At 53.1% G+C, this 24,750-nt stretch overlaps 1 protein-coding gene and 1 pseudogene across 2 annotated transcripts in view; both read left to right on the top strand.

Annotated features, from left to right (window-relative positions):
• The window catches only part of PEBP4 (phosphatidylethanolamine binding protein 4), a 217,760-nt gene that overhangs the window by 170,676 nt on the left and 22,334 nt on the right, over positions 1–24,750 (top strand). The window lies entirely within an intron of this gene.
• LOC309795091 (small ribosomal subunit protein eS4-like) lies at positions 3,654–4,934 on the top strand (annotated as a pseudogene). Its single transcript has 2 exons — positions 3,654–3,849; positions 4,071–4,934. The product of its transcript is annotated as a small ribosomal subunit protein eS4-like (transcript).

Below are 24,750 nucleotides of genomic sequence, written 5' to 3'. Positions count from 1 at the left end.
GCAGATCCAATGTCTGGACAGCTGCCTTGTATCCTCACATGGCCCCAAGAGAGCAGAGAGAGGAAGCAAAGTGTCTCCTGTCACTTCTTATAAGGGCACTAATCCCATCAGGAGGGCTCCACTCTCATGACCTAAGCACTTCCCAAAAGGCCCCACCTCCAAATACCATCACATTGATACCATTAGGGTTTCAACATGTGAATGTGAGGGGAACACAAACATTCAGTCCGTAGCACTCTGTCATTCTATTCCTTTGCCCTGGGTCATTTGTGTGAGAGAAGAGCTATTTGGAGTTACTCTATCTGAAGTGGAAAGAGTACGAGCTTGGGAGTCAGGACCCGAGGTTCCAGCTTGAACTGCAGGCAGCTCTGTGCTCTGAAGTTCCTCATCTGTTAAAGATGGGAAATGTCTAACCCCTTCAAGTCCAAGATCCCACAGTTCTCTGATTTGATGTCGGGGGAGGAAAAGGAAGACCACAGTAGGGAAAGGGGACCCCCACTTTGCTCCTTACACAAAAGCGATTCTACCTTTCCGGGACCCGGCCGTCACTTTTATCTTTAGAGGCATGATGATTAGAGGCCTGACTAAGAAGAAACCAGTCGGGTCAATATCAGGCCATCCATCCCCATGGAACTTGGCCTTTTTCTCCCTTCAGGACTGAGAACCTGACCATCTAGGGCATCTCACAATTAATCTTGCTTTTTCTCAACAGTGGGCAAGGCCTGATGTCAGAAATATCCAGAAAAACGGTTGGAGCAGAATTCTGGCTACATCTGAAGATAGGCGTTTTGAAGGGCCACCCTGCATTTTTGCTGGACTGCTCCCTGCCTCATGGTTTTCCACCCCTCTGTTGCTTTTAGAGATGTATATTTCTATACATATAAATATCTCTTTCCCTGAGGGACAATGAAGCTCAGCCACCGGGAGTTCAGTGTGATCCTGTAGAATTTGTTATGAAGGAATTTCACCAGGTCGGGGAGCAGAGACTGTGTATTCAGGACATTACCTGGTTAATAAAAAAATTGCACAGCTCCCAGAAACACACGAGATTTCCTTTCCTATTTTTTCCGCTTTAAAGTAACAAAGGGGAACTTCCCTGGCAGTCCAGTGGTTAAGACTCCGTGCTTCCACTGCTGGGGGCACGGGTTCGATCCCTGGTCGGGGAACTAAGATCCTGCATGTGGCATCTCGCAGCCCTAAATAAATAAATTATTTAATTAAAAACAAATAAATTAATTAATTAACCAAGAGTATGTCGTTTCCCCCAGTTTTGCCAATTTAAATTGCAATTATTCTTTTTTGAGACAATAAGCAAACTAACAGTAAGGGTTAAATAATTTGTTAAAAGGTCGTGGGGTAGAGAGGAGTTGGGGTTTGAAAAGGGGGTTGGGGGGACTGGAATCTGCCAGTAGCAGCAGTAAATGCAGAGTTGTGCCTCAGGCATAATATATCAAAGAAAATATAATGCATCCAGCTTAAAACTAATGATTGCCGTATAATTAGATGAGAAGCATTGTGCTATAAATGTGTATTCTTTAGCGTGCTGTGATTTTACTGTAAAAAAAAGAGAGAGAGCGAGAAAGAAGGAGACAGAAAAACACAGAGCCCAGCAACATACTATAAAAAGAACCTTCTGTTGACTTCTCTACTGTTTAGTATTCCTTGGCTGTTCTCCCTTGGGAGTGTGTAATTAGTACTTTATGAAGAGTACATTTAAAGCAGTTTAATATTCACCTCATTCAATCTGAAACAATGTGATCCATGCTTAGACAAATCAGTGCTCCTTGCTGACATAAACTGTCAGAACATTACCTCTGAAAAGACCTTTCAGGAGGTTTGGATGTTAATTAGTTGTCTATCATGTATAAACAGAGCAGTGAGCAGAAGGGGCTCCGACAGGCCAGAGGGATACGTTGGGAAATGCATTTTGTATGAACGCGGCTTGCAGGGGGGTCTTCTCGCTCTCCCCCACTCCCCCCATCCCCCCTCCCCCGTGTCAGCAGCCACGCATGCTTTGGACCTCTTCCGGGCAAGAAAAGAGCTTTCCAGTGGCTTCAAGGGGCACCTCCAGCCCCCAGAGGGGACTGGGGATGCTAAAGGGGTCCCCCGTACACCACCCCTGCCCCTGACACCTGCTGGCGCCCCAGGAAAGGGCCACCTGCAAGTGTGGCAGGAAGCATGACCTCACAGGCCCACCTGGCTTGCTGGGAGGCTCCAGGCTTTGGGCCCCGGCTGGGCCCCACCTCCTGTGGGTGGAGAGAGCCGGCAAGAGATGAAAGTGTCCTGATGCCCATCTCCTTGCTCACCCAAAAGCTCCGCTCCTCCGGGCAGCCAGTCGGCTGTAAACAGAGCTGCATGGTACAAAAGAGGACTCCCCAACACGGAATTCATGCAACTTCCCTCAACAGCCCGGCTTCTCCGAGGGCCGGCAAGGTTCAGAACGTACAGGGCACGGAGTCCAGACCCAGCCTCAGGATGATCCTTTGCCAAAGTGCATCCTGCAAAGGCACTGCCTTTGTGAGCTGTCTAGGGACTTGAACTAGCTGTGCTTTACCCTGGACTTAGAATGCCCTTGTGCGAAGCGCTTCCTAGCATGCTGAAGGGGCTTCCTAAGCAGTGTCAGGACATCATTCTGCTGTTCTTGCCAGGCTCGTGATTCCAAGATGGCATGGCAGCTGGCAGCAGGAACCTCCTCCCCCCCAGGGTCAAGCAAGCCCCACCCACTCAGCTGTGTCCCCCACTTGTCTTCCTTTCCCGGCTCCCAGCACCCCACCTTCCATTAGTGGGCCCAGCCCCCACAGGCTCTGTATTCAACATTCTTTCCATGAGCAACCACTAAGCACCTACTGTGTGCACTGCACTGCGCTACATTCTGGGGCAGCAAAGATATATAAGTCATGGTCTCAGCTCACGGGCCATTTACAGACCCATAAACGTATTATCACAGTTTGGGGTAATTATAACTAGTGTCAGAGAGGCAATATCATTTAGTGGTTAGGAGGGAGGGCACTGAGGTCATACTGCCTGGATTCAGATCCCAGCCTCACCTTGGGCAGGTTATTTAGCTGCTCTGAGCCTCGGTTTCCTTATCTGTAAAATGGGGATAAGACCCTTTCACGGGTTTTTGAATGTTAAATGGCATAATTCAATAAAGTGCCTAGCGTAAGGCATAGGATGTACTAAGTGCTTGATTAATGTTTGTCCCCCACCCCCAAATAGTATAACAATCAAAGTGCCTGAAGGCAGAAGAGGGAGATACTAACTGTGCCTGGGTAGTCTTGGAAGGCTTCCTGGAGGAGGTGACATTTGAGCTATGTTTTAAAGGACTGCGTAGAAGTTTACCAGATAGAGAAGTAACAGGATGGCTTTCTAGATACAGGAACAGTGGAAAGGGGCACAGAGATAAGCAGGGTGTTGGTGATAGGAAGACATGACCCCCTGTGCACCGAGTCACACTGCTGAGTTCCAGCCCGGGAGGCTGGTCGCAGGTGACCCTCCAGAACCAGCCACGGGATAGCACAAGTACACAGAAGAGAGTGCTCCAGGTTCCACGGCTGGGTGATGATGGGGTTTTTCCAGCAGCCGAGGAACTAGTCCTTTTCACTGTATTTCTCAAAAAGAAGAATAGCTCTCTTTTCATGCCTAGCGCAGCCATGGCTCGCGGTCCCAAGAAACACCTAAAGCACATAGCAGCTCCAAAGCACTGGACGCTGGATAAGCTGACTGGTGTGTTTGCTCCTCATCCATCTACTGGTCTCCACAAGCTGAGGGCATGTCTCAAGGAACAGATTTAAGTATGCCCTAACGGGAGATGAAGTAAAGAAGATCTGCATGCAGCGTTTCATTAAGACTGATGGGGGGGCTTCCCTGGTGGCGCAGTGGTTGAGAGTCCGCCTGCTGATGCAGGGGACGTGGGTTTGTGCCCTGGTCCGGGAAGATCCCACATGCCGCGGAGCGGCTGGGCCCGTGAGCCATGGCCGCTGAGCCTGTGCGTCCAGAGCCTGTGCTCCGCAGCGGCAGAGGCCACAACAGTGAGAGGCCCGTGTACCGCAAAAAAAAAAAAAAAAAAGACTGATGGCAAGGTCCTCACTGATATAACCTACCCTGCTGGTTTTATGGACGTCATCAGCATTGAAAAGACTGGAGAGAATTTTCGCCTGATCTGTGACACCAAGGGTCGCTTTGCTGTTCATCGTATTTCACCTGAGGAAACCAAGTATAAGTTGTGCAAAGTGAGAAAGATCTTTGTGGGGACAAAAGGAATCCCTCATCTGGTGACCCGTGATGCTCGCACCATCCGCTACCATGATCCCCTCATCGAGGTGAATGACACCATTCAAACTGATTTGGAGACTGGCAGGATTACTGATTTCATCAAATTTGACACTGGTAACCTGTGCCCGGTGACTGGAGGTGCTAACCTGGGAAGAATTGGTGTGATCCCTAACCGGGAGAGACATCCTGGTTCTTCTGATGTAGTTCATATGAAAGATGCCAACGGCAATAGCTTTGCCACCCGGCTCTCCGACATTTTCGTTATTGGCAAAGGCAACAAACCATGGATCTCTCTTCCTTGTGGAAAGGGTATCCACTGCTGAGGAGAGAGACAAGAGACTGGCGGCAAACAGAGCAGCAAATAAAATGATCTCTAAGTGACATGATTGGAAAAGTCTTTGTACTTAAAGATAACTAACACATAATTTTAAAAAAAGAAAAAAGAAAGAAAGAAAGAAAAAGAATCAAGATCTCACACTCCCCTGGCCTGAGTATCCACCCAAACCTGAACCCACAGGCAGAGCTAGGCTCCCAGGAGGCAGTGGAACATCAAAGAAAGCAGGACCGTCCTCGCCCGGCTCCAGCCCCTGCAGCTGAGAGCCTTCCCCCTGCCCTTCCCGCCCCAGCATTGCCCCCGGGCTCGCTGGGGGGATGGGGGGATGGGCATACAGCCCTCAGCACCCGGGACGCAAAAGTGCTCAGTACATGGTGGCTCTTATTATTAATGAAATGAGCTTGCTCTGACCCACACTTTTTTCACAACTGCTTCCTTCTCTAGTTTTTCACTTGCCAACAAGCCAGGACTCAAGAGAACCAGTGAGTCACCGGTGTCCTCTCAGCAAAGCCCTGGGTCCCCCTGGGCCCCAGGTCTGTGGGGAGCCTCTTGTAGCTCCACAGACTCCCAGACGCCACCTCCCGCCCAAGACAAAGCTGGTGGTGGGACCAAGGTCCCAACCCTGCAACCAGCCCCTCAACATAACCCCAGGTCTTCCTCTGCTCGTGAAACCCTGGGCCTCTGCCTTCCGAGCAGGGCCTTGGTTGGTCACCTTGTAGAATATCCCAGACTCTGGGAGGGTGCTGTCCTCCCCACCACACCAAGGACAGGGTGGGCCGTCCCTCACTCACTGAGCAGTGATGATACCACCCCGCATCTCTCAGGCACCTGCTGCGGGGTAGACGCTTTCTGTTGAGAACCCTCACTGCAGCCCTCTGAAGTAAGTAGGGACTATTACAGCCAGGAGGCAGACAATTCACTAAGTCCCGGGGAGGGTGAAGAGTGATCCAAAGGCCCTCAGGCAGGCAAGCAGCAAAACTGGGGGTCTAGGCCTTTTCTACTTCCAAACTCCCCCCACCCCCAATTTTACACTAGGCCAGGCATAGCAAACTACAGCCCGCGGGCCAGATCGGCCTGTTTTTGTAAGACCTGTGAACTAAGAATGTTTCTTACATTTTTAAAGAGTTGTAAGAAAAGAAAGAAAGAAACAAAGAACATGTGACCAAAATCACCTGTGGCCCACGAAGCCTCAAATATTTACCACGTGGGCCTTTGCAAAAAGTTTGCCAGCCCTGCCCTGGAGCCCATGGGGCCACCCGGGGAACATTTGATTCGGGACCAGACATTGGGTACCAGAGATCCAAGTGGAAAAGCCACAGTAGGGAAGACAGACGTTTGACCAGGACAATGCTGCTGTGTGACCTGTCGCTTCAAAGCCATTTTTAGAAAGGTCTTTAGTAGAGATGAGATCGGGCTGAAGGGAACACCAGTAATTTCTCTCTCTCTGCAGGCTTTATAGTTGATGACGTTTTTCACACACAATGTCTATTTCATGGAGTTAGTATCCTCACTTTTTGAGTGAAAAGTGGAAAAGCTGAGAGGGGAGATGACTGATTTATGGGTCCCTAGTGAATATCCTCTCCAGGTTCCATGACCTCAAAGCCAGTGTTCTTCCCATCACACCAGGGCTGCGTCTGAGCCCCAGGGCATCTGGGGAACGGAAGCAGAGAGACGGTGCCGGGACTGGCCAGGAGGGGCGCTAGTGTGGTGACCACTAGTCCCAGCGCCTCTTTCTTGGCATACAGATTGCCTTTATATGCATCTCAGATTTCCTTTTTTTAACACAAGCCCAGCTATCTTGGAGCTGTTTCAGCCACTGAGTCAGCCCTCAAGAAAAGCACCCCAATTTGCTGTATCTCGGGGGTGATTCTAGCCCATACTTATCAAGCTAAATAACCGCCCTCCAGGGCAGGGATGCCTGATTTCCAGTCCCAGCTCTGCCGCCAGCCAGCTTTGTGACCTAGAACAGGCCAGCGTCCCTCTCTGTGCCTCCCTTTCCTCCCTGGGAAACAGAGTCCCCGCCCCCTCCTTAGCCCACATGGGACTGTGGGAAAGTGAATGAGATCATGTCTGTGTGGGGCTTGGCGGAAGGAAGTAGCAGTACAAGGTAGTATTATTTTCTGGGTCTAGCTGGGCAGTTGCCATGAAGCTGCTGAGATGTACAAGTCTTTCAACGGCCTCGGGAACCCATCCCAGGAATGCCATGGGAAGGCAGTGTATCAGAACCAGCTTAGGCTCCCAAGCCACTGGGGAGGGAGTTCAAAGCCCAGCTCAGCCACTTACCAGCTTTGGCAAACCACCCAATTGCTTTCAGCCTCAGTTTCCCCACCTGTAAAATGGGAATCATCCCAACCACAGAGGGCTGTGTGGTTAAGGATTAAATAAACTAATCCCCAGCACTCATGTCTATGAATACTGTGGGCCTTGTCAGGACACTTCTTTGTGTTTTTCCCTGAACTGTCTCCAAATAAGCACAAATGTCCTCCCTCCACGTTCCCCCTCAGGACGGCCTTCTGCAGGAGGGACGGGCTGGGCTTACCAAGCACCCCCTCTTAAAAAAGAAAAGTGAGAACCGAAGCAGTGAGCCCAGGCCTCTCCCGGCATCACCCAGGCAGCCTGTGACCTGCAGGGCCCAGGGTCCAAGGCCAGGGGACTGGGTGAGGCCAGATGTTCCCTGGAGCCCTTTCCCCTTGAGCAGTGGTGGAGAGGGGCCCCAAGTTCTGGACCCAACAGTGCCAACCTTAGCAGCCAGCCAAGGGCAGCAGGCCACAGTGCCCTTCGCCCTCACCAGGTGCAAAATGAAGGGCCTCGGTGAGCCCCAGGCATAAATGAACTGTCTTGGGGGCAGACATAAATGAACTGTCTTCCTGGCCTCTTTTTGGAGGGCAGGAAGGGACACGAAGTTGGGGGATGGGACGCCTACGGAGAAGGTCTCCGGTAGGCAGGAGTGCTGATGGAGCCGTGGTTGAGGTTGGTGGTGGCCCAGGCCAGCAAGGGAGCTGAGAGATCCTTCCAGCAGAGGGTGTGAGAACCAGCCACGAACCAGCCGGGCCTCCTGCAGATGACACCAAATCTGCCGAGCCAATCTGGCCGAGACGGTCTGAATTAGTCACCAGTTTGGCAAGGAGTTAAATCAGTTACATAACAGCCTCCCTTGCTCTCCACTGGCTCTCCTGAGCTGGGCTCTCTCTCGGGGTGAAGGGGCTGGGGTGGTGGGAGGGAGGTGGACATTCTGGGAGCGGAGGGGCTGAGGTTCCCGCACCAGCCCTCCCCAGGCCCGCTCCAGCCCGGCAGGGCCAGAAGGAGGCGCCAGCTGTTCACCTCCTGTCTGAGTCTTGGCCACCCTGCCTCCCAAACAACCCCTTGCTAGCCAATCCCTTGCTAGCCTTGCAACCCGAGGGCTCCAGGCTCTAAGAGTTAGCAGGGAAGATGCCCCAGACGAGGAGTTACACTGTTTCTCAGCTCATGGCAGCTCAGAAGCACTTCAGAGCCCTCCCAGGCCCACTTCCCCTGCTTAATTTGTTATAAGACATCATTATAATTAACTATTTTCAATAAGCATTTAGCAAGCCCCTTCGGTCGTGCCCTGTTCAAGGCACTGTAGGAGCTACAAATGTGACTAAGAAACAGATACACAACGGCAAAAGTAGCTTGGAATTATAACACCTTTCCTCCGGAAAGGACAGCACTTTCATGTAAAGGAACTCAAAGCCACGGGCCCCATTTCCTGCTGAGAGTCAGATTTAATCCCTGCATAAGGGCTGGAGAAACCAGCCTTGACCTGAGAAATGCCCGAAACGGTGCAGGCTTCTTGGGGCCGGAGTTTCTTGCTGATTTACTCACCCACTGCTCTTGGCTGAATGAAGAACAATAAATGCTTAACAGTATTAATAATGGGTCACAGTGATGGTGATGAGCATGATGGCAAAAATAACGTTAGAGAAGAGTACACGTGTCCCACTTGGGGCCCAAGCCCTTGGGACTTTAATCCTTCCTTTGTCCCTATTGGCACTTCTGTTACACCCACGAGGTAATAGAAGACAGGAGTAGAAGCTTGGGAAACATTTAAGACTCATTCACGCAGACTTTCTGACTTCAAGCAGGACTTGACTAACTCATCCAGGAAGCGTCACCTTTGCACCAAGTGGGTGAACACAGGCGTCCACAAGTGGAGCAGTAGCTTTATGGGCCCTTCCTCACCCGCCCCCCAACAAGCCTAAGTTAAGGGAAAGTCCCCGGCCCAGGCTCTGGGGGACAGTGATAATATCAAGGGCCACATTCCCTGCTCATCATTCTACCAGATATGTGACATTAGGAACTGGTAGAGATCTCAGAGCTTCCTTAGTCCAGCCTTCATTGTTCAGATGAGAACACAGAGGCCCAGAGAGGAGAAATGACTCACCTGGGGCCACACAGTAGAGCTGGAACTCCAACTCCCATCTCCTTTTTTTTTTTTTTTAAAGCTCATTTATTTATTTTTTGAATATTTATTTATTTATTTATCGGCTGTGCCGGATCTTAGTTGTGGCACACGGGAACTTTTAGTTGCAGCGTGCAGACTTCGTACTTGCGGCACACGAACTCTTAGTTGCAGCATGCGTGCGGTATCGAGTTCCCCGACCAGGGATTAAACCCGGGCCCCCTGCATTGGGAGCGTGGAGTCTTACCCGCTGGACCACCGGGGAAGTCCCTCCCATCTCCTTTTATTACGCCGTGAAAACCGGGCAGAGAGGTGATGGAGGATGGATGCAGGGAAGCTATAAGCCTCCCCTGCTCGTGGATGTCCACGTGATCCATAATTCCTGCCTCTCTGGTTCTGTAGCAGGCAAGTAACAGCTTTGCACAGAGGGGGAAGCAGCTGCCCCAAGGAGGACATGCAAGTGGCCGTGATGCCAAGTCAGTGTGTTTCTAGAACAGTGAGCCTTTCCCCTGTGCTCAGCTCCCTAGAAAAGAGCTTAAAGAGGTAAACTACCCTCAGGCCCGCAGGCAAATTCCTGATGAGAATCTGATCCAGTTTCTATCTCCCAAAGATCTCTGAGTGTCTACTTGGGAAAAGCTTCCCCAGCAATATTTACAGCCAATTAGAGAAAATTAAAGCATTAAATGGGAAACCTTGTGTCGATTTAGGCCATGCAATCACTCCCTCATTTAGCAAACTTCTCCAGAGTGTCTACTCTGTGAGGATTCAGTGATGAAGAAGATAAGGTCTCTGATCTTAGTACACCCGCGGGCTAGTAGGTGAGACAGGAGAAGGAGCAGTTACCTCGGGGACTTTAATTGCTGCAATGCAAGGCATTTGGGGAGCACAGGAGAGGCGAGGAGGTGGGCAGCTTCTCAGAGGAGATGCCGGACCCCGGGCGCTCAGGAGCCACCTGGAAGCCACAAGCCCACCCTGGGCAGATGCAATCTGATCCATTTGCTTTTAAGTTTCTCTTTGCCCTTCGTCCCTTCCTCTGCCCCAGAGTTCAGACATTCTTTTTCTCATGGGAACATACCCCCTCAGCGACCCCTAGCTGCTGCTTCTGCCTTCAGACTTTCCTTTCCCACCATTTTCCCCATTTGGGACCCAAACTGAGCCCACACCCTATTGATGAACGGGTAGACTTGGCATGGTGGTTGCGGGGAGGGGCCCCACTGGACTCACCCGGACAGATATGCTCCGTCCCCCACACAGCTGTCTGGGCAGCCCATCTGCGCTCACTTCCTGGCTCCCGGCTCTAACCCCTCACGCCTCCCACACAGGGGTGGGGAAGTCTGGTCCAAAAGCCAGTATTCAGCCCTCCCACCAGCACACCAAAGCCAGTAGCCCAGGGCCCTGGCTTCCACCCTCCACCCTCCTCCACAAGGAATGGTGGGCTGGGAAGGACTTTGGCAAGGTGGCCACTCTGGAGGGTTCTGCCTTGGGGTTCAACCTCAGGCTCTGGGCAGCTACGGGAGCTGCCCAGCTCTCTAGTTCTCCCAGCAGCGTCTGTCCTTATGAAACACATTACAATATCACTGATCTGATTTCAGTATTTGGTCACAACTAAGGAGTCTGCTTCGCTCTGGCCAGGTGTCTCCGAAGGAAGGAAAAACTATTTTCAAAAAAAGGTTTGATGTGAAAAGATGTCCCAGCTAAAAGTCTGCCCTTGCTGCGTTGACTCATTGTCAAGGTCCACGTGGTGCCCCCAGTTTCAATGCTGGGAGGTGGGAGGAAATGGGGACTCTTGCGAGGAAGTGACTTCTCTGGAAACCCGTCTGTTTCTGGGATGCTCTCAGATCCCTCCTGGCCCCTGAGCAGGGCATGTGCATTCTCTGGGACTGTAAGGATAATTCACGCAGCTTTGTGCCTCCCGTGAGCTGAAAATTTTTTAAGGGCAGGAACTACAGTCCCATAGCCCCCAGCCCTGGCTCTGTACATGGTAGGCACTCAATAAGAGTGTGCTGAACTGGGCTACTCCCTGGCAACCTGCCTGCGTCAAACAGGAAAGCGGGGAATCTGATTAACCCTCTCGGTTTGCTCTTAGGAAACTCAAATTGGGAGATCAGGAAAAGGAGAGACATCGCCGTGATATGTCTCCATGATGGAGAATGGGGATGGGAGAGTACTGGAGGAATGGGAAATTTGACTGTGAAATTAACAGGTAGCTCCTACTCAACCCGGAGCCTTTTCTTTAATACTCTGTCCTAATGCATTAGGAATTAGGGAGAAAGATGATAAATTGTTCCCTTTTCCTAGAAACGGAAATGTCTTAGGAGTGTGTGCAAACCCCAGAATCCTACATCTCCTGAACAGTGGGATTGCCTGGATGGGAACCGGCTTCTCTAAGCAGAAATGAGCCCCCAGAACAAAGGCTGATGCCAAGAACAAGAGCAAAGCATTAACCCAGGCTTTCTTGTTGCAAGAAGGGATTGCCTTCCTTGATCGCCATTTTTAAATGAGGGAAAATTCGAATTTGCCCCACTCTTCCCACCACATCCACAGACACACACAGCCTTTGTCTATGACTTTAGGTGAGGGGCAGTGCTAGCCTTTCTGCCAGGCTGGAAACCCATTAACCATGGATGTTGATTCAGGTTTTTCACATTGCTCACTTACGTGGCCTCAAGGTGACCAGACAACTGTGGAGTTAGGTTACTTTATTTTCAAAGTGTTTTGCTCTGTATCTAAGAAAGAAAATTTCTTTCACAAAGACATTCATTTCACCATTTTTCCACTTTACAAACCTGGCCACCGTAACAATGGCGGAGACCCTGAAATTCAGGTCCCAGCCTAAAAACTCTGATCACTCGATAAGTCTGAGCTTAATGTAACAGAAAGAGAAGGTGGATGAGAGATGGCTGATGACAAGAGGGTTGGATGACAGCTGGGCAGAAAGGCAGGCTGATAAGCCCACAGCAGGCAAGGAACCCCATCCTTGTCCGGGGCCTTTGAGGCAGGCTGCTTGGCAAAAGGAGAAGCTCCTTTGTTTTAGGAACGGTAATTTATGCCCCTGTGCTTTCAAACGAGAGCAACCCAAAGTTTTCTTTAAATACACACACAGGGCTTCCCTGGTGGCGCAGTGGTTGAGAGTCCGCCTGCCGATGCAGGGGACACGGGTTCGTGCCCCGGTCCGGGAGGATCCCACATGCCGTGGAGCCGCTAGGCCCATGAGCCATGGACGCTGGGCCTGCGCGTCCGGAGCCTGTGCTCCACAATGGGAGAGGCCACAACAGTGAGAGGCCCGCGCACAGCAAAAAAAAAAAATAATAAATAAATAAACACACACACACACACACACCTTCCTCCTCCTCCAAGGCAAGGCTTCTTTCCACTAGCCCAGTGATTTGGGGCCTCTCTCCCTAACTACAGGTTTAAGAGAAAGGGAAAATCCATATTCAGCAATTCACCCAGATTATCCCACTAGTTCATCGTGCTAGGGAAGCCCTAGGACCGCACAGATGTTCCTGGGTATCAGACCCAAGGTCCACAAGGCAACTGGATCTTGGAGGGAGGGACAGAGTTTCATTCCAACCACTTGCAAGAGTCAGAAATAGTCTTGTGGGCCCTCCGGGACCCCCAGAATATCAGCTTCCGTGGGCTTCTGAGTCGGGGACCCCAGCCTCTGCTCTCCTAATCTAGGGACTTAGGTTTAGGGGAGCAACCCTTATCCACCCCAACTGTGTCCAGAAGCAGGAGGCTTGACCTTGGACCCCCTGCAACACGGATTCCCTGGGACAGATTTCACAACCCAGCACTGAGTTTTACTACAAGTTTCAGACAAAGAAGGTGGGTCGGAGCCGAGAGCATGCTCCTGCCCGCTGCATGGGTGTCAAGTTAAATACCTTCTTGTCAACACTTCGATGTGTTGAACATCACTCACAAGGGCATTCTTTTAAGAAACCTATTAACTTAATTAACCAGGCTTTTTTTTCTCCCTCTCCCCCGATCCATGCACCTCATATAAAAATTTGGCTTTCTTCTTTTCTGAGATACTTTTGAGGTAATTCCTCTCCCCTCGGTACAATACCGATACCTTGTTTATTTCTCTGTCAGGGTGGTGGCCCTAGTTAGACTGACTCCTTGCCTCGGGTCCTGGCGCTGCAGGAAGCTAAGAGACAGCAAAGCGTGCCCTTAGCGATGGGGGAGTGTGGGTCCTCTGGCATCCTCTTTTCTAACTGCCGGACAGGAGTGGAAATCTAGAGGAGATCAGGGAAGGGATAAACCAAGCTCCAACAGGGTCTGCCCCCTCTTTCCTCTAGAAAGGGAGAGAAGATTCACCTGGAGACACAGGTCCATCAACAGGCATTTATTAAACACCAGCCAGGTACCCAGAATGATCCACTTAGATCTTGGAAGAAGAGAAAATTCTGCCCGGGTCAGTTTTTCCAAATCCCAGCTGCATTCACATCCAAGCCCCTGGGAAAATGAAGGACTTAATTTGGTATAAGGTATCTCACACCGGGAATCAGGAGAACCGGGTTTCAGAGCCACACTGCCTATACGGGGTCCTGTGGATGCCGCGGCCCTGAATTGTTTCCTCAGTAAAAGGTAGAGGGTAGACCTCGCTAAGGGTCATCCAGCTCCAAGCCCAGAACTCTGTGGCCTCTCACAGGTCACAGATCAGGAAGTTGAGCACAGGAGGGAAGCTGGGTCCCACAGAGGTCTGGGGGAGAGGCAGGGCCTGGACAAGGAGGGGCACCTCCAGTGGGGTCCAGGACTACGTATCATTTAGAGCTCTGGTGTCCAGCTCAGTAGCTACCAGCCACATGTGCCAATTAAAATTAAAATTAATCAAAAAAATTTTTAATGTTTAAAAATTCAGTTCCTCAGCAGCACAAACCACATTTGAAGTGTTCAATAGCCACATGTGGCTAGCAGCTGCTATATAAGACAGCACAGATCTAGAACATTTCCATCATCACAGAATGTTGTATTGGATGGAGAGTGCCAATCAGGAGGAGGTAGACTAGGGAAACCAATATGAAGAAATTGGCTTCCTGATAGAAGGCTGAAGTCCACGTAGGAAGGAGAGGAGGAGAAAGAGGAGAAGAGGGCAGAAGAGAGGGATGAAGAGGAAGAGACTGGAGAGAAGAGAGGACGGAGGAGGAAGAGGCTGCAATAAGAGAGAAGGGGAGGAAAGCAAGGGAAATCCTGTGGTCGAGAGCTGACCAGCTACTCCTAATCTGGGAGACCAACACTCTCCCCAACCCTGCTCCATAAATGCCAGAGAACAGAATCACAGACCCTATGGTCAGGGGCCACAGATACGGCATCTGGTGGTTTTCCAGACCTGAAGAGCCCAACCTGTCCCCAAATGGATCAGCCCTTGTGACCAGGCCTCTCTCCATCCCCCACGGTGGCTTTCACACCTGGGCTCCTGGCTTCACAGAGATATGGCGCAGCTCCTTCCATTGGCAGGGAGTGAGGGGCACATCTAACAGGGATGGCCCTGAGGCCCTTTCACAGATCACTGCAGCAAAAATGTTTCCTGGGAAAAAAGAAGGAAGCAAACAAGTGAACTGAATCTAATGAAATACAAATGCTTCTTCTGCCACAGGTTGGGTTCATTTTTCAAGCCAGGGGACAGCACCTTGACTCAGTCCCATAGATGTATAATCCATTTTGTCACTTTCTCCCACATTCTTCTAAGCAAGCATTTGAGAGGCAGCATTGAACTGGGTGAAGGGAATCACGTCTGAATTCAGCAATATCTGGGTTTAATCCCACTTCTGCCACTTAATGAGCTGAACAAGTGGCTGCTCTCCCCCAGCCTCCGTTTCCTTCCTTGAAGGGTCATTGGGATGATCAAGTGCACTGATGAATGTGGAATGCCTGGACCAGGCCCGCTGCGCTGGGTGTGTGTCAGTCCCTCCCCTCCAGGTCCGGGTATGTAGCTGTGCCACAGGAGCAGGAGACAGAGGAGCAGGGTGCCAAGACAAGATGCTCTGGAAGAGCTCAGGGCCAGAGGAGATGCAGGAGAGCAAACAGCTGTGGGTCTAGCCTGGGGGGTGGGGTGGGGGTGGTTCTGCACTACAGAGGGGAAGCACTAGGAGAGAGCCCTTGAGGAAGGCTTCATAGTGGAAAAGAAGTGGAAACTAGACTGGAAAGATAAGGAGAAGCAGAGGAGGGCATTGAGATGGAAACTACAGAGCCAAGCTCACAGGGAGCCTCAGCTCTTATTAGTCAAGCCAAGGGCCAGAGGAGAGCTCTCAGCATCGCACTGGTAAATCCTCCAGCCACAGGGCTCCAGGCCCTCCCCAGTTCACCTGGCCACCCCTCATGCCTCCAGATCCCACCTCCACATCAGGTTGCCGATGCCTCTGCAGAACCTAAAGCTAGTGAACTGTTGACTCATCACAGCCCACGCCCCTCTCAGTGGCCTCACAGTGGCGCTCAGGGTCCCCTAAGTCAGGAGGACACCGGCAAAAGTGACCCGCTCTTGTCCAGAAAGTTTCCTGCCCCCAGGCCTGGGTGTGACCCAGGAGAGATTTAGGAAGATCTAGACAGGCCCTTCAGCCCAATCTGAGCATATTCAGGGTCTCCCAAGAAATTCTGGCCAAGGGGAAAGAAACCATCTCTTCGCTCTAGAACTGATTTCCTGAACACAGCCGCCTTTGTTATGAGGTACAGGCAAAGTAACCTTGGACTATGACTCAGGAGGCTTAGATCATGGACCAGGACACCTGGATTCCATGCCCAGATCTGCAGCCGATCCTATAACCTTGGGCAAGTCACTTAACCCCTTGGGGGCTTGTGTTCACCAACTGCAAATTGGGGATGATAAGCCTTGTCCTTTCTGCCTCCTTGGGAAGGAGGGTTAAGTGATACCATGGCATGAAAGCACCTGATAGGCCTCAAGAGAGGAGAGCCTAATAACCAGGACACCACCTCCGAGTGACTCACCTCACCTGTTTGCTCTCTGAGCCTTTCTAAAGGTGCCTTTCCTACCACGGTGCCCCCTGCTGAGAGGCCAAGTATGGGGTGGGGGATGCTTTTTATGCCCTGCATTGTCAGGGGGTGACCATCTCCAAGGGGAGGGCACTGAAAATGGGAGGTGGGTCAGGGGCCCAGGAACCTACATTCCTGGGATCCTCTGCCCTCCTCTGACCCCAATTATCTGCAAATGGCCTGGAGGCAGGGCTGGGCCAGTGCCCAGATGGGAACACTGAGGCTGCGGGCTGACTCAGAGTTTCTAGCCACTGGCAGACCTTGTCATGACGGCCTGTGGCTCCTCTCCAGTCTCTGACCGAAAGACCACAGTTAGGCAGTTCCGAAACTCTAGGGAAAGAAACTTGGCCTGTCCCTCCATCCTCCAGGGTGTGGGGACTCTGATTCTGCCCATCCCACCTGCCTGAGATGCTACCAGCCACCCAAGGTCCCCTGGCCACCAGCAGGGGCTTCTCCATGACAAGTGTATTGAATTGTTTACTTCCACTACCCATTTTATCCCAAGTGAACTCATGTTCCCCTGACAGCTTTCTACAATCAAATGGGGTCGGGGCGGGACCCAAAGAACAACTTGAGTCTCTCAATGAGCTAATCCTGGGAACACCAGGGCAAGTATCTCTTTAGAAATATTCCCTGCATGGCAGGTCACACTAGCCTGCAGCCACAACACCCAGGGCTGTGATCTCACCAAGCTCCAGGAAGTCAAACAGGGTCAGGCTTGGCTAGTCCCAAGCAGGGAGACCTCCCAAGCAAAACACAGGTGTTGCTGGTGAATCAGCAGGCAAGCCCCTCCCTCCCGGGGTCTAGCTCTTCTCAAGCAAAGGAGTTGACACTGGGATGATTGGTATCGGTGTGGGGCAGAGGAAGGGGGCGTGGTACAGTCAGCGGCTGCTAGATGCCCTTTCTCTGCAGCCACGTGTTACCAGTGTCGACACTGTCCATAGGAATCAGGGTGTATATGCTTCCTCCCTCCCCATCCCCTGCCCACTTCCTAAGGCTGGTCACTGTCAGGCATCTCCCTAGACTCCTCGGGCAGTTTCAACCAGATGAGGGATGGAGGAGGAAAAGGCAGCCTTTGAGGGGCCTCAGTAACCAGTGGGCCCCCAACCCAAACAGCTGGGGGCCGTGGCTACCACGAGGCTCCAGACCTCAGCGCCCAGGATGGTCCCTTCTGGTTTGGGAACAAGTAAGGATAAAAGGGGTCCATTAAATGAAGGCAGTCATTAGTCTGTTTTACGAGCACACAGATATTCATTATACCCCAACCCCGTCATTAGAGGCTGCAGCGAAAGAGAGCTCGGGGCCCCTTTTTTATTGTTGTAGATCATGAGGGGGTTTCTCCCGCAAAGGGAGCTCTGCTTCTGCTTCCCAGCAGGGGGTCCTGCCCAGGACAAGGTCAGTTGCCTCCACTCCCCGCCTCTCACTCCCTTTCCTGCTCCTTCGTCTGCAATCGTCCCCCCACCCCAGCCGCCAAGCAGCCCAAGGGGAGGGTCAAGCATCTCAAGGAGTAGGTGTTAAGGGCCTGGGGCTCCTTGGGGATGAGGAGGCCCTGGAAGGGCCCTGGCCTGGCAGCTGGGGTCCAGAAATATGGTCCTCCCCTTCCCCACCAAGCACCACTGTCAGGTGGAGAGCCGATTCGTGCTTCTTCCAGGAAGCCCTCCCGGCACCAGACTAGGCCCTCTGTAAATCCTCTTCTTAGCACTCATCTCACCCGTAATTTACCTCTTTACTCTCGTGTCCCCGCCAGCCTGTAAGCCACCTTCTCACAGACACAGCACTTGGCACCTAGCAGGAACTCAGTCAGTGTGGGCTATGTTGGCATTACCCAGGAGCCAGGGCGGGTGAATTGGGGTAGAAGGAGGGACTTTCCCCTAGCCCCAATTCCTCTCTGCCTTCTCCCACAGCACGAATGATCTGATGGCCTGACCGCTTTCTCAAAGCCACAATCTGCAAGTAACTGAAAAACTATCCCCGTTGTCTAGACCGCACTCCCACTTTACCTCCTAAATATCATCCCTTCACACAAATCCCACTGAGCAGCTATCTGCCCCCTTCCTGAGGGGGTCACCCAGGGACAGCATCCAGCCAAGCCTGCTCCTCCAGGGCCAGCCTCTCACGCAGGACAGGACGGCTGGTTCAGTAGGGCAGAGGAGGCGCGGGGGTGCACCCTCTCCCCCATTAGGGCTGGAAGCGCCAGTGGTAATAGGTTGGAGCCCACCCCGCTGGTGCAGGCCAGCGAGGCTGAATGGAGCGTGGCCAGACCCCACAGAGAGGAGCGGGGCTGGAGCTGGCAGATTAATCAGCTGCCGTTTGCTTTCATTAAAGGCCCCTTGCTCATGCACTGCGGCCTCGGAAGCCAGGGCGATTAACGACTCACAGCGAAAAGTTCCAGGGAGAAGTTTGTCTCGGCTCCCTGTGGCATAGCCTAGGGATTGGCCTGGTATCCCAGAACACCAAACTCCCAGGGTGGAAGGCCTCTGAGGTCCAGCCACACGGGTTAGGGCTGGAAGGAGGCAGGTTGAGCCCCAGCCCCAGAAGCCTCGGGAGTCAGCAGCTGTGAAAGTCCCTTAACCCCCCTTTGGGCTTTTTCTCTGCTGTCACTTCGTCCCCTTTCCTCCCATCTCCTCATAGCCCTGGGCACTGTCACCTGGAATTGCCGGGCCCTCCTCAAGGTTGTGCAAAGACCCATTTCAACACACGTTGAGACCGATGATGATTCCGATCGGGCCGGCAGCCAAGCACCACAACTACCCTGAGCCCAGCTCTCCACCTGCCGGGGAGGAGGGTGGGTGCCGCCTCCAGAGGCAGCCAGGGTCCTCTGCACAAACTTCCCCATTGGCCGCTGGGGCTCAGCTGAGCGGCCCTAAACAGGTGACACTCACTGAAGGCGCAGCATAGTGACCCAACTCACTTGGCCTTGCCAGAGAGGGCTGTAGATCCCCCTTCCTCTCCCTGGGATTATGTCAGTTTCCAAGCATTCCAGAGATGGATGGGACCAGGTGTGAGGTCAGGGTGGAGTGGAGTTTACTGATCTCACTCTCCGTTGTTTGTTCACTGTGATTGCCAAGCTCCCCAGATTGGCATCTGCCTGCCAGGCACTGTAAAAGGTGACACAACAGAATGAGAGCAAGCCCTGGTCCCGGCTGACAACTGCTCGGCCCCAGTGGGCCACGTTCACTGTTCCCTTGGCCTTGACACAGGCAGGCAGGGGCACGAAGGCCCACCGCACCACCCATGGCGTGGCCAAGGAAGACGAGGGCAGCCTGGCAGCTGGTCAGGGATGGCAAGTTTTCATGGGCATCTGTGAAGAAAGAAAGCTGAGGGAGGCACGTGACTGCAGCCCTCCTGCTGGGACCAGACACCCCCCCTCCCTCCAGAGCAGACCCTGACCTGCCACCTGCGCCTCTCACACACCCTCCTCTGGTCCTCGGGCTGCAAGAAAGAGCAAGGCTCTCTTACCTCCTCCTTCCCCAGAGATTTCTAAACACCTGGGGAGGGACTACCCAGGTGCTCCTGTGCTTAGGACTCCGTGCTCTCCCTCCGTGCACTGCCAAGGGTCCAGCGGGGTTCAAGCCCTAGTTGGGGAACTAAGATCCCACAAGCCGTACGGAGCGGCCAAAAAATAATAGTAATAAATAAATAAACACCTGGGGAATAAACATTCCCCCTCCTCAAATAGAGTCGGGAGTGGGGAGCAAGATGGGGGGAAGGAAGCACCAGTGGGTGTGTATCCAACACCCCGTGGAGCACCCAGCAAACAGTGCACCCAGACATGGCTACACGGGTCCCCCTCCAGCAGGAGGGGCTGCCTTGCCTAAGGCCAGAGACTCAAAGGCTCAGAAAAGTGAGTGACACCACCAAGACTCACGCACCGGGCCTGCTTTTCGTGGCTCCAAGCAGGGGTGCAGGGAAGAAGGGTGCACACCAGGCCTCATGTCTCCCGGTCCTGGCCGGGGCCCCAACCCCTCCCCACCTCCTATAATCGCCCAGGAGCCCAACCAGTCTGAGCAATCTAACTTGAGAGCTGGGGCCACCCCAGCACCTAAAGGTCAGCCAGGTGCTGTCCAGGGAAGGGTGATCCCATGGGGGCTCCTGAGCCTGGAAGAGACCTGAAATGCGACAGTGTCAGGGACAAGAGCTCAGGTGGCTCCCGGCATTGCTGCCACCACAGTTCTGATGGGGAGTCCCCCGCCCAGTCCAGAGACCCCAGGGTGCTGAGAGCAGGACGCTGCCGCAGTGCTTCTCAGACTTTGTGGTGCATGCGAATCACCACAAGTTCTTGTTAAAAGAAAGATTCTGCTTCACATTTTGTCTGAGGTGGAACCCAAGATTTGCATTTCTAACAAGTTCTCATGTAATGCTGTTGCCGCTTTGAGTAGCAAGGGGCTAGAGGACTGGGGCCAAGTTCACTGTCAGTCCCTCCATAAAGAGCAAGATGTGATTTGAATGAGACTTAAGACTGTTTCTGCTTATTATCGCCCTTTCTAAGGAGCACGGGGTTTCATGGAGCCTCCAAATCTTGCCAGCATCTTTTCTTGCTCAAAAGTCCTGATCCCCAAGCTTCCTTCCAGAAAGTTCCTCGCTCCTTCCTTCCTTCCTTCTTTCCTCCCTTCCTTCATTCCTTTTCACAAGGTAGCCCCAGGCCTGGGCCCTTTTGGTGGGGAAGCAGGGAGAGGCCCCAAAGTACAGATTATGCCTTGGAGCCAAGTATGGAACAAAAAAGAGGGCAAAGGAGGGAGACAAAGCAGAGAACAGAGCCCGGGAGCCTGCCTGAGCACCCGCCAGCCTCTGGGGCCTGGATTCTCTAGGACAGCCAGCATCCCATAGTTGGTCCACCGGGAGGACAGAGTAGCCCAGAGGCAGTTGGCCATTTCCTGGTGGGCGGTACAGGGCAGGATGGCACGGGAGGGGTGGGGGGAGTCTTAGGCAAAAAGAGAGGAGATGGAAGGACCAGGCGGGCCAGGATCCAGAGGAGACTCTGCTGAGTCAGGCACCCTGAGAAGCCTCCTTGGGCGTCAGTGAAGGTGGTCCCTACACTGTGAACCTGGGGGGAGCCCCCATGTAGCTCTCACAAGCACCCTGGGATCCTTCCAGATGCCAGCACTCCCTGACCACTCACAAACCCTGGGGTACTACTCCCCAGGCCAGGGAGGGGCTAGGGGGCTGCTGGGCCCCCTCTGTCCAGCTGGGGTTGGGGAGCAAAGATCTCGGCAGATCACCTCCTCCCAGTTTATTGGTCCTCCCCAGTTCCTCCTGGCCTCTTCTGAGGTTGCAGCCACCCAGCCAGAAAGACTAGATGCTGGAGGTGAGAGATGCAAGGCGGTAAGCGTGGGCCTGAGGAGGTAGCCCTGCAGCTCCCTCCCCTCTGGCTGGGCTGCAGTCTCTCAAGCCCTGTTTGTTTTGGGGATTCACGGGCAGTGTTTCCTAATTGTTTTGCTGCTCTAGGGAGAGGGGGCGGGTCAGCCTGCAGCGTCCTTCCACAGCAGAGGCAGGAGGGCAGGAGGGCAGGCGGGCAGGGACAGGGACGCCTCCTCTCCTAGCCGACCTCCTCTCCTGCCAGGGCTCCCCTTCCTCCCTGCATCCCCAGCCCTTTGGCGCTCACACTCCTGAGGTGGACAGAGAACAGCTCAGTTCTTACTCAGTCGTCTCTTTGTCCTGGTCTTCTGCCTGGAGATTCCCACACCCACTTCTCCTAATCCCACGGTCCTTGCTTTAGCCTTGCCCCGGCCCCCTTCCCCAGTGCCCTGCAGCTCCCTTCATGCTCCGCCCCTGACATACCCACCAATGAAAGGCTGCCTGCGAGAGGGAGCGAGTGTGAGCACGTGTGTGTATGAGTGCCTGTGCAAGCGTGCATACGTGAGTGTATGTGGACGCGTGTTAAGTGTATATGTGTGAGAGTCTGAGCATGTGTATGTATGTGTATGTGAGTGCATGTTGTATGAGCATGTGTGTGACTGTGTGTGTACATGTGAGCACGTGTGTGAGCGTGCCTGTAAGTGTGTTGTGTGTATATGTGCGTTGCATAAATGTGCGAGGTGGAGGGCTCTGTGTGTGTGACCACGTACATGTGAACATGTGTGAGTGTGTATGTGTGAGAGCGTGTGAGTGTGTGTGGGCATGTGTGCGTACGTGTGTAGGTGGAGGGGTGTATGTGAGGGTGCATTGACTAAGCGTGTTGTGTGTGTAGTAAGTGCGTGTGTGTGACTGTGTGGACGTGTGGGCGTGTGGAGGCTGTGCGTGAACGTGTGCGTGACTGTGGACACGTATCTATGTGAGCATGTGAGGCCATGTGTGAGTTGAGGGGTGTGTGATCATGTGTCTGTGAGCGTGCCCGTGAGTGCACGTGTTGTGTGTGTGAGCATGTGTGCATACATGGGGGGTGCTGGGAGTGTGTGGACGTGTGTGGCTGTGAGCACCTATGAGCCTGAGTGAACATGACTCCCCGTTTCCCCTCCCATGGCTCTCACCCCTGCCCCCTCCGGCCCCCTTCTCAGCCCCGCCCTGCCCTAGAGGAACCCGCAGACCTCTAGTCGCTCTCCCTCCTGCTCCCACCAGGGCTCAGCCCCGCCCCAGCTCCGGCTTCTCCTGTCTCACCCCACCCCGCGCCGTTCCCTCCTTCCCACCGGTTTTGGAAAAGTCTTGCCACTGCTTTGCTTCCCTTGCTCCCATCACTGAGCACTTTCTGGCCAGTTTCCCACCTGACAGCCAAGCCAGCAGCATCCTACTTCCTCCCTCACCCTGGATCCTCTGTGGGACCCTGTGGCTCGACCCCCGTCCCAGCCCTGCCTCCTGGAACAGCGCTGCCTCCTGTCCCTCCTCCGGGCGCCCTCGTCTCTGTCTGTGAGTGGGTGTGTGTCTCCATGGGATGGGGGAGAGAAAGGAGCAAGAGAAGGAAGCAGGCCAGGCTCAGACGGTGTCATTAGGAGATGCTAATGCCCCTCATCAAGGCATATTAATAAACAGTATGTGCCACGCGCTCTGTACACCCTGGGTGAGTGCAGGCCCAGCAGGACGGGCCCCACGTTTCCAGCTGAGTAACTGCCGAGCCCACGGCACAGCCATTAGCCTCGTGAGATTGACCCTGCCAGGAGGCTTCCTGGGCCCGTCACAGCTCGCAGGATGGGTTCTGAGGGTGGACTGATGGAGGCTGGGGGCAGTGTCCCCCCCTAGCCTGGGCAGCAGTGGCCTCACGCCTCTCCTTCCTCGCTGAGCCCGGGGAAGGGAACCGTCATGACCCTTACCCTCAGATGGCACCATGGGACTTCAGACTATCCCATTTCCTAATTTCATCTTCACGAGTCTGTGAGGAAACCAGGGCAGGTATCATTATCACTGCCACTTTACAGGTATGGAAACTGAGACGCTGGGAAATAGTGTCTTTCTCAAAGTCATGCAGCTAATTGGTAATGACATTGGACTGAAGCCCAGGTTGCCCTTTGGAACGGCTGTGTTAACAGCTCAGTCACTGATCCAGTGGGGCTGCTTTTAACCAGACGGCAACATTTCCCTGGTTCTTGCAGCGCCAGGAGCCAGACCACGAAGCTCAGCTCCCTCAGCAGGACCAAGGGTCTTCATCCTCCCAATGGCGGTGCTGGAGGCAGGGGTGGGTGTCCTGAGGATCACTGCCCCTTAGCGGGAAATGGGCTGCGAGGCGGGGACTGGAGTGATCTAACTTGCGTAAAGATGCTGGCGGAATGCCTGCCACGTTGTAGGCGCCCCGCAAGAGGTGGTTCCCCTTTCTTTATGTACTGACCACGGCGTCAATATTAAATTATTGGACTCTGAGGAGGTTTGAGCAGGCGGAAGGCTGAATGGCCCGTTCTTTGTATTTGTTTTTGAGCATTGCAGTCTTGTGCTGTCGCAGGGTACAAAACTGGCTACTCACTGTGACAACCACAATGGTGTTTAAAATTACATAAGGTAAGGCTTCCCTGGTGGCGCAGTGGTTGAGAGTCCGCCTGCCAATGCAGGGGACACGGGTTCGTGCCCCGGTCCGGGAAGATCCCACATGCCGCGGAGCGGCTGGGCCCGTGAGCCATGGCCGCTGAGCCTGCGCGTCCGGAGCCTGTGCTCCGCAACGGGAGAGGCCACAACAGTGAGAGGCCCACGTACCGCAAAAAAAAAAAAAAAAAATGACATAAGGTATTATCCGTGTGTGTGTTGAAGAACATGAGAACTAGTGTTTTAATAAGATCACTATCCAAAATAGTTAAGGTGAAAGGAGTTGGGGAGCTAAAAATATAAGATCCAAGAGATCAGGGAAATGTTCTTATGAAAAATACCCAATTCCCTACATGATTCCAGATAAATGAGCCATTCCGGCAACCTGTTGCCGGTCCTGAAAGCTTCGGCGTTCGTTCCGTGTGTCTAGAAATGGCAGTCTTTAGCCTAAGCTGACACTGATGTATAATAATTATATTTAACTATCACCTCATGATATTTGCTCTCAATCTATCTTAATATTTCTTGGCTATTTCTAAGTGGGACAGGTTTAATAAGACCATACATTGTGTTCTTTATCCCTTTTTTCCTTCCCATCCTCCTCCTAACCCTACCTAGATGCTACGTCCTGAGAATGGGTGACCTGTGACAGGCCAGGGTCAAAGAGGGGTGGGTCCACCATCTCCTGAGGTCCAAACCAGTCTCTGAGCTTCAGAGACTGAGAGTAACTAAGGCACGTTTCCCCAAGCAGATGGGAGTCCGGCCAACGCAGACCCCAGCAGGGACCAGG

The sequence above is a fragment of the Mesoplodon mirus genome, assembly GCF_964341445.2.
Source record: "Mesoplodon mirus genome assembly, chromosome: 1".
Classification (NCBI taxonomy): Eukaryota; Metazoa; Chordata; class Mammalia; order Artiodactyla; family Ziphiidae; genus Mesoplodon; species Mesoplodon mirus.
The sequence above is the reverse complement of the archived record's forward strand: the minus strand, read 5'-3'. Positions and strand labels throughout refer to the sequence as shown.